The sequence below is a fragment of the Anolis carolinensis genome, chromosome 1 (genome assembly GCF_035594765.1).
Source record: "Anolis carolinensis isolate JA03-04 chromosome 1, rAnoCar3.1.pri, whole genome shotgun sequence".
Classification (NCBI taxonomy): domain Eukaryota; kingdom Metazoa; phylum Chordata; class Lepidosauria; order Squamata; family Dactyloidae; genus Anolis; species Anolis carolinensis.
Window position 1 is genome coordinate 76,640,815 of NC_085841.1, and position 16,563 is coordinate 76,657,377.

Sequence of the window (16,563 nt, forward strand, 5' to 3'; positions counted from 1 at the left end):
CATCAGGGGCACAGACAGCAAAGCAAACACCATGGGGGTGCTATACCTTTCCTATGCTATCCAGAGCTAAGAAACATATATCTTTGGCTGGAGTTACATTTAAAAATGTACCTCTTCTGAATTACATATAAATTCAACTTAAGACCAAATCTTCGGAACCTATCTTGTTCGTAACTTGGGGACTGCCTATATAGTGAAATAAAGAACTATAAAATAAATTAATAAGGGAACAGGCAGCAAATATATTTCATGCAGACCACAATGGTAAAAAAAAAAACTAGAGCAAACTTCTTAATGAGATGGCTTCAGATCTTCCTTCCAATTACGGAATTAATTTCAATGATAGTCATGTCCAACTGGCAACTTAATTGCCATCAAGTAGACTAGGGACCTCTTCACATGGGGCAAAATAGCCCAGTTTTGCCGCTTTTATTTGCAAATTTGACGAGGCCTGCCGAGCTCCATCAGATGACATACGGCAGGCCCTTCCTACATTCCTCTCGAAGTGGAGGGGAGGCGCCAAAAGGCTCTTTCTGCTCCACCACGTTTTGAGTAACTCCGTCAGAGTTACCTGCACTTTCCTCCCATTTTCCCCATATGCAGGGAGAGAGGGAAGCAGGGAAATGCACGTTGCTGCCCTTTCTCCCATCCAATGGGGACAGGAACAGGATGCCAATGCACCCTGTCCTGCCCCCACCATACGATGAGGAAGGTTGCACAGGGCACCATGAGCCGCCCCACAGGCCTTTCTTTTTGTTGGCAATTGAGGTCCTAGGACACACTAATTCCCATCAGGTGCTATGGAAGACGTAACCTTCATCAAAGCCACCAGAAGTATGTTGATGAAACAGTATATAAAAACTTTAAAAACAGGTGAAAGTTTAATCACTTTCATTATTAAAAAATTAGCACATCAGACCAAAATAGACACTGCATCACCAGTCATAGAATCATAGAATAATAAAGTTGGAAGAGACCACATGGGCCATCCAGTCCAACCCCCTGCTGAGAAGCAAGGGTTTTTCTATGATAACTCTTCCGCGAGTAAATTTCTCTTCTTAGGGGTAATTTACTCTCACTTCCTGTTGTCTTACCCCATTTGTAACTAGGAGTCATATGTAAGTCAGATGTTTTAAACTTGGGGACTGCCTATATACCCAAGGGATGTGAATCACGCAGATCACCAGACAGCATGACAAACTCTGGTTAATCAAAAATAGAAATAATGTGGGGGTTTTAATCTCCAAAGGAAGAGAAGCAAATCCAGGTAAGTTCGATTTTTTATTTCAATCATAGTGTAATAGAATCACTAGCATTAGAACTGAACTAGATCAATTTATCTGGGGAACATGAAAATCTGAAACAGGACAGAGGAATCTGGGATAAATAACATACAGAGGTTTGCTTCTTAAGTTACGACATATTAATATACATTTCTAAACTGACATATTGTAAGAACTCTACAAGCACCATTTATTTTCATAGGAGCAGTTTTATTTTACAAAATTCTAAATCTGTAGTGTTAATTTTTTTCTCTGTCTCTCCAGTCATTATTCAAAGCAATGCCTTGAACTAAAAAAAAATATTTTTCTAAACAGTGTATTCATATACTTGGAGTGGAAATTGCTTGCATCCAGCTGCAACTGATTTCCTGTATGGCGAAATGCGGCAGGCATTCTGCTAGACACGAACATTACAGCAGACTCCTACATATTACCAGGCTTTCAGGCTAGGAAGGTGTTCCCAGTTGGGCATTCATTTCTCAAAAATAAACAGAGCCTCTACTGATCCTTCCAGTATGTTTGGCTTGGTTCTCCGACAGAAAGGAAAAAGAATTAAGAGACAAAACAGTAAAAATTGCTATCTTTCTGGGGTCCTTTAAGATTATACAGTTATTGCACTATGATTCCACTTTAAAAATAACATGTGCATTTTAAGTTAAACAGTTTTAGCCTTTTCTGCTGTTTTAACCTGGTGATTTATTCCCTATGCTTTTATCATATTTAAATTATTAATAGTTTTTGTCTGGAGTGGTTTTAAACTGTTACATTGTTTAGCTGTATGCTACTCTGAATTTTGACAATGGAGGGCATGAGAGAAATAAGTACCGTAAGTAAATGTGGGAAGGGGTCTCAAAATCAAAACAGCCTCCCTGGCAAGATGGCAGGGGCTTCAACAGGAAGTCTAGCAACATCATGTGATGGGCAGTGTGTCCATATGTAGCTGGACTCTCTTTTTAATATACTAGAACTCTTAAAAAGTGTGATGAGGCCCTAAGTTATGATTCTTGGATGGTGTTTTTCTCTCACCTTAAAGCTATGTATTACTGAAAGGAATATGAGTACTGGTTGGTGGCAGACAATAAGTTCACTATAATAAAGGGAATGGCATTGTACACAAAGGTTTCCAGCAGCTCATTTCTTACACAGAGGTCCACAGTTGCAAGTGCCAATGAAAAAAACAGGATGATGGAATCAGGGTGCCAGATGACTTCAAGACAACACAAGGCTAAATTAACATGAAAGCAGCATTGTTCAAAAGTATGTGTTATGATTGGTCTCTTTTGACCATGAGGGCCAGAACTGTGGATGCCAGAAGGTACACTGTATTTTTTACAAATGAACAACATTAGAAAACATTGGACGCCGCTCTGCCATAACTTTTTTTCCATTTCATAGCCAAGACCTCCCAAAACTCATCTCAAGTTTCCTGAATCACAGCCATTTTATAATAGTTTCCTGAATCTCATACCACTCTCAACAGATGTAATCTCAGTATATCACACTGACATTCCCATCTAGTTTCTGGCTACAGTCCACCAGTAGAAAATGATGGCAGTCTTTGGTGCTTGTCAGATACCTGAAGAAAGACCTTCTATAAGCTATATAATAGAAAACTGTCTTCCTGCTTACCAGAACAATATTTTTCTATGTTTTTTCTCTAAATTAAAGTTGGCCAAAATTCATCATGACCTAAGTACTAATGGCATTCCTTTGCTGTTGGCATTAACTGCAAGCTGCAGCTAATGGTAGCAATTGTTAGTAGCATACAACAGTCAAAAACCATGCCAGGAAAAATGGCTCACAGAGTTCAGCATGACGTTTCTGTTTACTAAGGGATGCAACAATTGTGGAACAAAATCTCAACCTTTGTTCTGTTGGATGGAACTCTAGTTCCTCTACTTCCAATGGGAAGGCTCTCAGTTCAAGTAGCAGGCATTATGAATCTTAGGTAGCAATGGCACAGTAAGATAATTCTCTACATGAAAACTTGGATAGTGCAACTATAGACTCTGCTATAAATCATTTTCAAGCCTAAAAACCCCACCCAAACAATTATATTACCCACTTCTCATTTTTCTAATTTTCCTATCTCACTCAGTTTCTGAAACCCTGGTGGCACAAAGTATTGTCAATTGCAACCAAGAAGGCCCTTGCCCTTGTTCCTACCAAACAAGCTTGAGAAAATTGGTAGGACAGAACCTTGTCAGAAGATCACAAGAGCTCTAATGGGCTCATAAAGCGAACTATGGTCCTTCGAAATAGCTTGAATCAAAGCTATGTATGGCTTTACCACCAGCATTTTGTTCTAATCCAACATGTCTGTTCTTAACATCTTCCAGATTAAAATCACACAACTTTGTAAGAGACTGCATAGAAACACTGAGTTGCATCCCACCTATAGTTGCAGTGTGACTTCAGTATATGTTTTGGAAGTGCTCAAGTGCATCAGATTCCACTCATACATAAATAATTTCCTGACATACAAGTTTAGCACATAGGATAAAGGCAGCTAGAATTTATTTTCATAATAATCAGATTATAGTGTGTATACAACAGTATATCCCAACCACATTTTAAAGTAGTCATATGACCTCATCAAATGGAACATTTCCCCATCGTATGACACTTCATCTCCATTTCAAGGACAAAGGGGCATGGAGCCCACCACATTATGGGCTCCATGCCCCTTGAAATGGAGATGAAGCATGTTGAAAGGAAGGAGTTCAGAACACAGGTGAGTAATCATGTTCTAAGCCCGACACACACCAGAAACATTGCTAATGTCGAAAAACACATATGGTGGAATCTGACAGATTTGCCTGCGTTGAATCATTCCAGTAACATGGAGGAATGGGTGATCCTCACCACTTTGCTGTTACTGCATTTTCTCCTTAATAGTAATCTAGGCTCCACAGAAAGTGGTGGATTTCGCCATTACACTCCATTTTATGAAGTGCTCCTCCATGATCCTTCTATTTTTTAAAATGGGTTAAAGACAATGTGGGTCCTATTGAAAGAACATATTTTAAAAATGTGCTGATCTCCTCTAGAGAGACACCACCAAATTGAAAGGAGTCTTAAAGGTGGAGGAAAGATTCCATTAAAAGAAGTGTTAAAAGTGGAGTTAGAATTCTGCTGGTCTACTCAAGGGGAGGAATTCAAACAGAAGAGGGGAAGATCCCATTAAAACAGTGGTTCTCAACCTTGTGGGTCTCCAGATGTTTTGGTCAACTTCCAAAAATCCTAACAGCTGGTAAACAGCTGGGAGTTCTGGAAGTTATAGTCCAAAACACCCAGGGACCCACAAGTTAAGAACCGCTGCATTAAAAGGAATGTTTTAAAACTGTGACATGGGATGAGATATTGCCTCCTCTGATGTGCAGGGTTTTATGGAGGGCAAGGGATCCCATTGAAATAAAAGGTTTTAAAGTGGTGTCAATCTCCTAAGGGGCTTTAGAGAGGGCAAGGGATCACTTGGCTTTCAGATACTGATGTTTTCCCCAATTTTTAAAAAAAGTAATACGGAGAGGGTGGAGAAAAGGATTCCCCATGTGATGGTTTTGAATGCAAACAACAATGGGCAAAAACCTGAAGACAAAAACATACATGATAGGAAGACAGAACTTGGAACAGGACGATTGGGGGTCTAGCAATATGATTCCCTTTGCTAGACAGACGGCCCCCAATGCTTCTCAAGGTCCATGTGATGAGGTCCATACTTTTGTTTCCAGAAAATCTGTTCCATGTGTATTTCTGAATCTTTGCTTGTTCAAGACAATTCCATAAAAAGATTACGGACAACCGTATTTTTTAGATTTTGTTTTGTACTGAACTGAATTCTAACTGTGGGTTTTATGGTAGCCATCCAGCACCACATTAACATTTGTGTATAAAATACCTGCATTGCCGTTTCCACTTTTCAAGTCTCAGCTGGCAAAGAGATCTATCAGGTACTGAAATTAAACTCAAACTCTGGTTGCACAAACCAGCTTTTAAAATTAAGACAATCATTTCATATAGAATTCCAGATTTTAAAATATGTTGAGTATCAATCAGAACCAACTACTTGTGTTATGGAAGATCACTGATATACCCTGCAATTTATATGCTCTATAAATATAACCATTTGATACCATATACATTTATATAGTAATTTGTTACCAATCAATGTAGCTAAATGTATAATGTTATCTGAATTTACAACTACTGGATGTCAGAAAAATATAAAAAGGGAATTATTCAATTCAACAGCAGCTATATTTTCCTCCATTTCAACCACAATTGCATATCCCATAGCTGCTATTTCCAGATTTAACTTTACTACAAGCAAACAGGATTCCATTATAAATTTAGCTAGAGGCCAGGACCACAAACAGTTGTGGAAATGTGAACCACAAGTCTTAATCAGTAAAGGGTGTTCACTTTGAAAAAGGAAAGAATATGCAAGAAAATGACATAAGGTTTCTGGTATTTTATTATAAAAATCATATCCTCCTGTTACGTTTTTTGTTGTTGTTTGCTACATTTATAAATATTAATTTATATTTATGATAGTTATGTACAATGAGCAAAGTTATTAGTCTGGCCGCTGAACGCTGGACCAATTGTAATTTCCAGGCCGTCTTCAAGGGAAGCCCCACGTAGAGCGCATTGCAGTAGTCCAGTCTAGAGGTAACTAAGGCATGCACCACCGTTGTCAAGTCAGACTTCACGAGGTATGGTCGCAGTTGGCGCACGAGTTTTAGTTGTGCGAAGGCCCTCCCGACCACCGCCGACACCTGCGCCTCAAGCGGCAACGCTGAATCCAGGAGGACCCCCAAACTGCGGACCTGTGATTTCAGGGGGAGTGCAACCCCGTCCAGCACAGGTTGCCACCCGATACCCCGATCAGACGAGCGACTGACCAGGAGGGCCTCTCTCTTGTCAGGATTGATCCTCAGCTTGTTCCTCCTCATCCAGTCCGCCACAGCGGCCAGGCACTGGTTCAGCATCCGAGGGGCTTCCTTGGATTCAGATGGAAACGAGTAGTGGATTTGCGTGTCATCTGCGTAGAGATGGCAACGCCCTCCAAAACTCCGGATGACCTCTCCCAGCAGTTTCATGTAGATGTTGAATAGCATGGGGGATAGGATAGACCCTTGCAGGACCCCACAGGTCAATGGCCAGGGGTCCGAGCAGGTGTCCCCAGCTTCACCATCTGGGAACGACCCTCCAGGAAGGACTGGAGCCACAGCAAAACTGTGCCACCAAGCCCCATCCCGGAGAGCCTCCCCAGAAGGATACCATGGTCGATGGTATCGAAAGCCGCTGAGATGTCCAAGAGAACCAGCAGGGTCACACTCCCCCTGTCCAGCTCCCTGCGGAGGTCATCCACCAAGGCGACCAAAGCCGTCTCGGTACTGTGCCCAGGCCTGAAGCCAGACTGCGAGCGGTCCAGAAAATCAGTGTCATCGAGGAATTCCTGGAGCTGCGTGGCAACCACCCGCTCCAGAACCTTACCCAGGAACGGGAGGTTGGAAACTGGTCTGTAGTTGTTACATACAGATGGGTCCAGGGAGGTCTTTTTTAATAGCGGTTTTACCACCGCCTGCTTAAAGCAGGATGGAACTGTCCCCTGGCCCAAGGAGGCATTTATTATAGCCACAAACCAATCCAACAACCTGTCTTTGGCCAGCTTAACCAGCCAGGAAGGACAAGGATCCAGAGCGCAAGTGGTCGCCCTCACAGACCCAAGAATCCCCTCCACGTCATCAGGAAGAACAAGCCGGAAAGAATCCCACAAAATCGGACAGACAGGTACCTCGGTTACCTCCGCTGGAACTACCTTTAAGCTGGAGTCCAACTCACAGTGTATCTGAGCAACTTTGCCTGCGAAGTGGTGCGCGAAATCGCTGCACCGAGTTGCCAAGTCATCAGGAAGCCCCTGGGTCTCAGAGGGACGCAGGAGCTCCCCAACAACTCGGAACAACTCCGATGGCCTGTTGGCCGCAGACGCTATGCGGGCAGTCGTGAAAGCTTTCCTGGCTGCTCGCAAAGCCACGGAGTAAGCCTTAATAGCGGCTTTAGCCCGTGCTTGGTCAGACACATCGCGGGATAGCATGGCTTCCCTGGATCTAGATGCTATACCCCTATTTATGCAGGCCAGAATCCCGTTGGCTTTTTTAGCAGCTGCATCACATTGTTGGCTCATGTTTAACTTGTTGTCCACGAGGACTCCAAGATCTTTTTCACACGTACTGCTGTCGAGCCAGGCGTCCCCCATTCTGTATCTTTGCATTCCATTTTTTTTTTTTGCCAAAGTGGAGTATCTTGCATTTGTCCCTGTTGAACTTCATTTTGTTAGTTTTGTTCCATCTTTCTAATCTGTTAAGATCGTTTTGAATTCTGCTCCTGTCTTCTGGAGTGTAAGCTATTGCTCCCAGTTTGGTGTCGTCTGCAAACTTGATGATTGTGCCTTCTAACCCTTCGTCTAAGTCGTTAATAAAGATGTTGAACAGAACCACAAGTTTGGCACCCCTGTTTTAATTAGAACCTTTCTATTCATAGAAGAGATTTCACATTCAACATATAGGGTTACCCCACATCTTTCTGCGGCCTCCTTCATCCCCCAGAATAACTTCCCAAAAATGGTGTTAAGATTACAGGGAAAAGAATATACAGAATTCATTACTTCTTGCCTAAATAGAAAAACAACATGTCTATTCAGAGGCAAGCTCTGTTGAGTTAAATTGTGCTTACTATTATATAGGTGTGTATAGAATGGAGACCACAATGAGAGAAAACAAATTATCTCTACTGTCTACAAGTACCACCATAGCTGCAGTGGTGATACTAGAAAAGATGAAGCAGATAGGACACAAGATGGCAGTATCAAATTATTTCCATTTGCCAGTAGAACACACACCACTGACTACACAAATTCTCCTCTTTTTCTGTGCCCACTAAAATTTGCCTCAAGTGGCTATGGGGCTTCCAATGTACAAGTGCTAAGTCCAATTTACCCAGAGCACAACTGGAAGTCTGTGCCATGTTGAGCACATTGTCAAAAAAGATACAGTGTATTTCAAGAGGGGAGCTTTCCAATGCATATGTAAACATATTTACAAGTTTGGTGGGATGGACACCCCCTGGGTTGCACCAGTGAAACAGAAACTCTCCCAGTTTCTGCCAAGCATGCCAGTAAGGCATCCAATTGCTACCTTGGTAGCCCGCTGCATGTTTTTGGTCGAAAGACCATCTTTTTATAAATTCAAGAGCTCATTGCCATATAGCTGGCCATGAAGTAGTGGTGGTAATGGTGGTGATTTACATCCTTCTTTTCTCCCAATAATGGGGCTAACAACATAGTTAAAAACAATATAAAAAATAAATGAATAAATGTAACATCAAATCGAATTAAACAGCTTGTAAATTAAAACATTACATATTAAAAACATTAAAATCCATAAAACATCTACATGCCATAGAAGTTATGAATACATGATTACAACAACTGTGTGAAATCTGCAAGCTGCAGAAGTAGCTGATGGAGACCTGAACTGATGAAATCACAGAAGTGACAACTGCCTTCCCACCTCCACTCCCCAAATAACTGCAATCGTTGAGAGGGGGCAGAACAAGAGGGGGGGGAGCCACACATACTACTTACAAAATACTTGGTACATACACAGTATTCTCAGGAACCCAGGACTTAGTCAGCAGGCAGAACTAGTGCATATTTTTCAGCTACAACCCAGTTGGTGCAAGACAGCAACCAAGGAGATTATCCTGGATACACAACACAGATGGAGGCCCCATTCTAACTTGGTTTCAAAGCTCAGAACAACTGGATTCCATCATATTATGATGAGCCCTTATACAAGAACTTGGCAGTAGAAAGGATACTCTTAAAATGAATTTCAGATGTTATGGGTTGTATTCAATAACCTGGGTAACTAATATCTGGAAATGTATCACTGCCACCCAAAGGCACATTATATGCAGCATATTAAATGAATGAAAACAAATGAATAACATTTGTTTGGCCCTTGATATATACTAAACTATAATTACTGCAACAGAACCTGAACTTCCCAGATAGGTTAATGTACAGTGCAAGCCTAGGCATGTCTACTCATAAGTAAGTCCTACTGAGCCTAGTGTGGCTTATTTCCAGCAAACGAGGAAAGGGCATCAGCTTTAATGCTCAGTCAAAGAATAAGAAACAACCAATGAGGGATCTATGAGCACCATTTAAGTTCTATAGACTTTTCAGTAACCTATTTATGATGCTCTGACCCTGAGTACACTGTCTAGGAACATGAAGAGAACAAGAAGGTGCCATCTCTCTCTCAGCCAGCAGCATGCTTAGCATTTTTGCAAAGGGACCACTAAGCACATATGATTCCTCAACATAAGAGGACAGCCTGATCCCATTAGAATTCCTCTTGATCTTAAATAAACTTCAAGGTGTATAACCACTTTATGACAACACAAAGAACCATGAACTAGTATGTACCCTAGCAGCAGGACCAACCAATTTAACCAGGTCACAGATGTTTTAGGTTAAGAGTGGACATGATTGCTGAGACATAACAGTGCTTTTCAAGATAAATTATGCAGTATAAAATGATGTGTTTTCCCATCATGTGCCAGGCCCAGGATGGTATGGGTGATATTATTATTATATTCTCATAGTGTTCTAAAAATTTACTGCCAGCTGTGTCATGAGCTTCGATCCTGTTTACAAGCAGAGAGTTAACAAATGGTCCAAGTTCAAGCCAAACAGTCCATCCAAGAGGCAACAACAGCAGAGAAACACACCAGGGAATCTGAGAGTCCAGTCCAAAGTCAACAAGATCTAGAGTCCAAGGTCAATCCAAAAAGCCAGAGTCCAAGAGTGAGTCCAAAAATCATGAATCCAAGATGGCCAACAGTCCGAGGTCACAGCTCCAACATCAACATTGCCAGCAACAAGGTGCCACACTTGAGCTCCTTATATGCTAGGTTCTCAGATGTTACCTACTCCTAGCTCATTTCTCTGCTAATCTAGAAGACCTGCAAAGTTGAGGCTTCTGTCTTCACAGGTCCACTTAACCCTTCCTCTGCCTGCTCAGAGGAGTATGCTTGTACGTGCTCTGCAGTCCATAGGTTCCTCTTCTAAGCTTAGCTGAGGGAGCTGCTGGGCACTGCTGGGCTTCAGACTCCACATCTCCTCACCTTTGTTATCTGAGCTATCCACAACAAACTGGCAATTAATGGTTTCTCCACCAGCACCATCTGATCACTGCTTGAGTAGCACTACCCCTGTAGTGGATGTGAAAGTGAGGTAACTGTGATGTCTGCCACCCTAGTGATTACCAGAATGAACCTCCCAAGTACACAATGGTTTGCCATATCTGGAGGTCACAGCAAACTCTACCTGGCATGAACTAGGGAAGGAGGAAGCCAGAACAGGCAGATGGGGAGGAGGAAAAGTGAGACCATTCAGAGCAGGTGAACTATTTGACCTGGGCTCTAGTTGCAACAATCCTTTAAAAAGCACACATTTAAAAATGATGAGCATTATTATCCTCTGATTACAGGTAGATTTAGAGCTCAAATGTAGTAGGGCTGAAGTTAGAACATAGAAGCTTGCTTAATACTGTTCAGTGAGTGTAGGTGAGCCATCACTTGAACCAAGGGCCAACTATTTCCCTACTCAGTTAGCAGCAGTCTTCATTCACTCAACATATCAATGTATCATTCCCTTAATGAGACCTCCGATTGCCTCACACATTATACCTGTGTTTCATACAAAGATGCCCATAAAACGTCTCTCATAAAAGTTCATCGGAAGGGCAGAATTTAGGAGTGTCCATTACTCCATTTTTCTGTCTTATGATGCCATATCCTGAACCAATCCCAGATCTACAGATGGCAAAGTTTAGGCAAGTACATGCATCATCCAATGACATCATCAGATTACAAATGATACCATTCTTGATTTTGCAGCAATTTGTCCTAAAAAGTATTGTATAAATTATCAGAACTGTCATTCATAATGAGAATTATGGACACACTTAAATAGTAGTCCCAACTACAACAGATCCACAGAATCAAATGTTAAACTGAGTCAGTGTGTGTGAATATCCTATTAATTCAACTTATCTACACCTGTTGGGACTACCAGTAGGATTCAGCTCAAAAAATAGTTTGCAAGTAAGTCCAGAAAGAACATTACTTCTGAAAGCTTCTTCTCTTAAAAAGGCTACTGTGATAGTAATGCATGTTTTCACTGCAATATAATTCCAAGGAGTATACTACTAGTTGTTGTAACCTTTGCTGTTTCTACCATAATTCTTCCTAAGCATCCATTTCATTTGAAAGCCACAAATGACCAGGAGAATATAGGATGTATTTAGGAAAGTAAAGTTATCATCTCCTTTCCTAGGTCCAATCCAGAGCCTTTAACACAGTGATTCTTAACCAGGGGTTCTCAGATGTTTTTGGCCCACAACTCTCAGAAATCCCAGTCAGTTTATCTGGGAGTTGTAGGCCAAAAACATTTGGGGACCCCAGGCTGAGAACCACTGCTTTAACAGCTATTTATAAGTTAGCATTTCAACATCTTTGCTTTTCTCATCTATAAAACTTCAAGAGATTAAAACCACTTATCTTTACCCAACTGTTTGGTTATTCATCTTTTGTTGTTGCATGCCTTCAAGTCTTTTCTGACTTTCTCACCCACAGAAAACCATATTTAATAATCTAAAGCTGATATGGTCTATCCAGTGTAATTTTCTGAATCAGCACCCCAAAAATCCTAGGAACAGGCCTAAAAACAAAGATACCGAGGCATCCCTGCTTCCAGGCACCACATGGAACGACTCCACTCAGGGGAGGGAGGAGGAGGAGGAAAAGCAGCAGTCAGGAGGCTTGTTATCACACCTTTCATGGGTAGTCAGTCTCTCCCCTCTCAACATCATTGTTGCCTTAGCACAATAAGAGGATTTCACAAGACGGTGTAGTAACGATGAGGCCACGGACCTTTTTTTTGTTCTTGGGGACCACTGGTAGTCCATGGACCACAGGTTGGGAACCACTAATCTAGACAAACTGGATATTGTACAGATAACCAACTGAGGGCAGATTATTTAGTCTATTCTAATAGGTCTCCAAACTTTCCTTGAGAAACATTAAATAGCTTCATATTTAGAAAGACAGAAGCCACAATTGTCCAAGTACCACCTGAAAGAATACTTTAAAATAAATAGCTCAACTTGCTTAAGAAGCAACATATCTCCCAATGCATATTCTAAATACTGACCAAAGTGAAATACTACCCCTTAGAGGCAGACTCTTATAATAATGGGGTTACTGGCAGAAGAATCTGAGAGAAAAAGAACCATGAAAAATACATTTGCCTGATTCTAAAAACATTACTTGATAAACCTCCAGAATTCTGTGTACTCCATATATCTAAATTTCAACATACATATACATGATATATCTGTGCAATCATGTGCCCAGTATGCATAACTGTCTGTTTCAGCTGTATGTAGTCATTCTAGCAACTGGTAGGCAACTATAAGTTCTCTATGGGTGCAGTTATTCTAATGTAACTGGTGCACAAGACAATTCAAGTGACAGAGAAGAGGAGTAAAGATGAATGAAATATATTTGCCTAAACCCATACAGTAGTTACAGACGAGATCCACTCAAAATATGGAAATTTGGGTTTCCATATTCCAACACTGAAGTACATTGAACTTATTGAATGTAATAACTATGGTTGAGAAAAAATACTGGATTTAAATCACTGTATTTCAGAAGAAGAAACTGGGAAAACCACCTTTCCTTGCCTAATAAAACCCTATAAAATTCATAGGTCAACTTGATGGGACACATACTCAAACACAGATGCTAGACATATCCATACACCAAAGCTTAAATATCCCAAAACACAAGATCCTGATTAAGGAAGCTAAGCAAAGTCAGGTTAGTACCTAGATAGCTGATTAACAACTTAAAGCATGTGTTGCAGGTTACTTTTCAGAAGAAACAAACAACCTTTCTCACTTTTTCTTTTTTTATAACTTTAATTTTATCCCATTCTACCCCTCTATTCTGCCTTGGTCAGACCACACCTGGAATACTGTGTCCAATTCTGGGCACTGCAATTGAAGGGAGATGTTGACAAGCTGGAAAGCGTCCAGAGGAGGGCGACTAAAATGATCAAGGGTCTGGAGAACAAGCCCCATGAGGAGCGGACATCCTTGCACGAGTACAGGGGAGAAACTATCACAGAGGTCTCAAATACTTGCATACCTACACAGTGCTATGAAGTCTTGCAAGGAACGCCTCTGCTCTAAAGCACCAGTTGCCAAGTGTCTTCAGGTAACAAAAGATAAGGGTACTATGGGTACTTTCTGAACCCAGCTTGATTTCTTTTTGTTGTTTTTCCTGTCTGCATCTTGGAAACACTTTTTTGTGGGTATGTTTAACTTTATCCTTTCATTGCTCGCCCCCTTGAATGAAGAAAGTGTCATTCCCAAACTGATAAAGCCTCAGAGCTCCTTGGAAGTCTTTGAGGAATGACTAGTGCCTTGCTGCTGGAGTACAGCATCAAGCAAGGAACACCTGAAGTCTCTCAGAGTGAAGACAGCTTGCGGGATGAATCTATATTGTAGAATTAATGCAGTTTGGCCCCACTTTCACTATCTTGTTTTTTTTTTCTGTGTCAGGAGCGACTTGAGAAACTGCAAGTCACTTCTGGTGTGTGAGAATTGGCTGTCTGCAAGGACATTACCCAAGGGATGCCCGGATGTTTTTGATGTTTTACCATCCTTGTGGGAGGCTTCTTTTATGTCTCTGCATGGAGCAGAAGCTGATAGAGGGAGCTCATCCGCGCTCTCCCCGGGTTGGATTCGAACTGACAGCTTTCAGGTCAGCAACCCAATCTTCAAGTCATCAGTCCTGCCAGCACAAGGGTTTAACCCACTGTGTCACTGGGGGCTCAATGCTATCATGGCTCAATGCTATGGAATCCTGGGAGTTGAAGTTTGGTGGAGCATCAGCTCTCATGGGCAGAAAAGTCTAAAAACCATGTAAAACTACAACTCCCACGATAGCATCAAGCCATGGCAGTTAAAGTGATGTCAAACTGCATTCATTCTACAATGTAGATGCCTTCCCATTAGCCAGGGAGCATCAGTTGCCTTTGCTGCCCACCTCTCAATATAAGGTGCCCCAAAATAAAAGATGCTCCCATAACATCTTATAATTCAAGATATATTGTTTTGCAATTTTTTTCCAAAAATGTAGACACCCTTCACGGAGTTAAAGAGGCTGATAGCAGAGCAGTGTCACGAAGTGACAGGAAAAAAATTGAAGTCAGAGGGTTGTTGTATGTCTTTTGAGCTGTGTGGCCATGTTCCAGAAGTATTCTCTCCTGACGTTTCGCCCACATCTATGGCAGGCATCCTCAGAGGTTGTGAGGTATGGAAAAACTAAGCAAGGAATGTTTATATATATTTGTGGGAAGTCCAGGTTGAGGGAAGAACTCGTCAGTTGGAAGCCAGCTTAAACTGAAGTCAGGTTTGTAACTCTTTGCTTCGACTACATAAGCAGTGCATTCATTGCTCCAGAGGGAAAACCATTCCAACACCTTATATAAAGTTGTTATTTAAGATTGAGTTTGTAACTGACAAAAACATTATAACAATATTCCTTCTTCAACATAAATACATTTTTTCAGCCTTCAAAAAATCACCATGGCTATTATGAGCTATTAAAGATAAAGATTACACTTTGGGTGGACAGTCGATTCCTGCATTGGGTTGCTGTGAGGTTTCCAGGCTGTATGACCATATTCCAGAAGTATTCTCTCCTGACGTTTTGCCCACATCTATGGCAGGCATCCTCAGAGGTTGTGAGGTCTATTGGAAATTCCTGCATTCCTATTGGTTCCCCACTCCAGCAGTGCACATCTACACTGTAAAATGAATGCCGTTTAAGACCACAACGTTGCCTGAGACCATGGCTCGATGCCATGAAATCCAGAGAGTTATAGTTCGGTGAGGTCTCAATGCATTTTGTTTGAGAAGACAGTAGAACTACAACTCCCAGGAATCCATAGCAGTCAAAGTGATGCCAAACTGCATTAACTCTACAGTGTGGATCCGAGCTTTCCGAACAGTGTGTCGCAACACTTTTGTGTATCGGCTGCAGCGTGGAGGTGTGTCACGTGAACATAACCCGAGTCTATGCATAATAAGCAATAAATTATATATTTCAATACATATAATCAGAAGGTTTTCATGGAGCTTAAGCGACTGAGGGGGAAAAGGAAAGGTCCTGAGGCTGTTAGGAATGGTGGGAGATAAAGTCCAAAACACCTAGCGGGCCAAAGTTTGCCCATACCTGGTTTGCCAGTAAAACTGAATGGCCGTGTTGCAAAATGATGCATGGCTACAAAGTGTGTCAGCAACAGTTTGCAAAGCTCTGGTGTAGATGCACCCCTGGGGGCTGGGAATGGGGAGAAACTGCCCCAAAAGCACCTGGCAGAAGTGCAGGCTGTCCCTCCAAAATGTAACAGCTCACATTCCCCCAAGGCAACACAAGCAAAGGCGCCCCACGCCTTCATGTTCCCCTCACGCCGAGAGACCCACCTGCTGTCGTCGTTCAAAGCCGCTGCAAGGAGAATAAATCCTCTCTCAGGAACAATAGGGACAGAGTGGCTCGGGCTGAGCGAGAGAGTTTCTCCCAGGCAGGGGAGACCGGGGAGGAGGCGAACGAGCCAAGGAAGGAAGGAGAAGAAGGCTGAAGCGACTCTTACTGCGAGGAACAAAGAGACGGCGAAGCGAGGGCTCCCTTCCAGCCCTCAGTCCTCACTTCATCCCGAGTTGCTCCGAGTGGGAAGCCGCCCCGCATCCCGCCGCAGAACCAAGGCTGGGCGCTTTGGAGGGAACAGCCGCCTCTCCTGGTCCTGCCTCTCTCTGTGTGTCTGTGAGAGGAGAGGACTGGCTCGGAAACCCCCCTTCGCGGTCTCCCCGTTGGCTCCTCCTCAGGGAGGCCCGCTTTGGCCGCCGGCTGCCGCTGGAATCCCCCTCCCTCCGCTCCCTTTGGCGGGAGGCAGGGAAGGGAGGAAGGACTGGAGCTTTCATTTCAAGGGAGGGGCCCACCAAAGCGACGAAGAAGCTGCTGCTTTTATATAAGCGCCCTGGTCCCATTGCTTGGGACCCGTTGGGTATTAAGGCCATTAATACCCAGCGCCAGTGTTGTCCAGACTGAGCCCGCTTCAGCTTTCCTTCACAAACCA

General features: G+C 42.5%; 1 protein-coding gene across 1 annotated transcript in view; it reads right to left on the reverse strand.

Annotated features, from left to right (window-relative positions):
* Positions 1 to 16,328, reverse strand: part of plekhg1 (pleckstrin homology and RhoGEF domain containing G1) — a 143,896-nt gene extending 127,568 nt beyond the window's left edge. Inside the window, exon 1 of the mRNA XM_008116688.3 lies at positions 15,914 to 16,328. The gene's annotated coding sequence lies outside the window, so the exon portion shown is untranslated. The remainder of the gene's footprint in view (positions 1 to 15,913) is intronic.
* Positions 16,329 to 16,563: the final 235 nt, after the last annotated feature.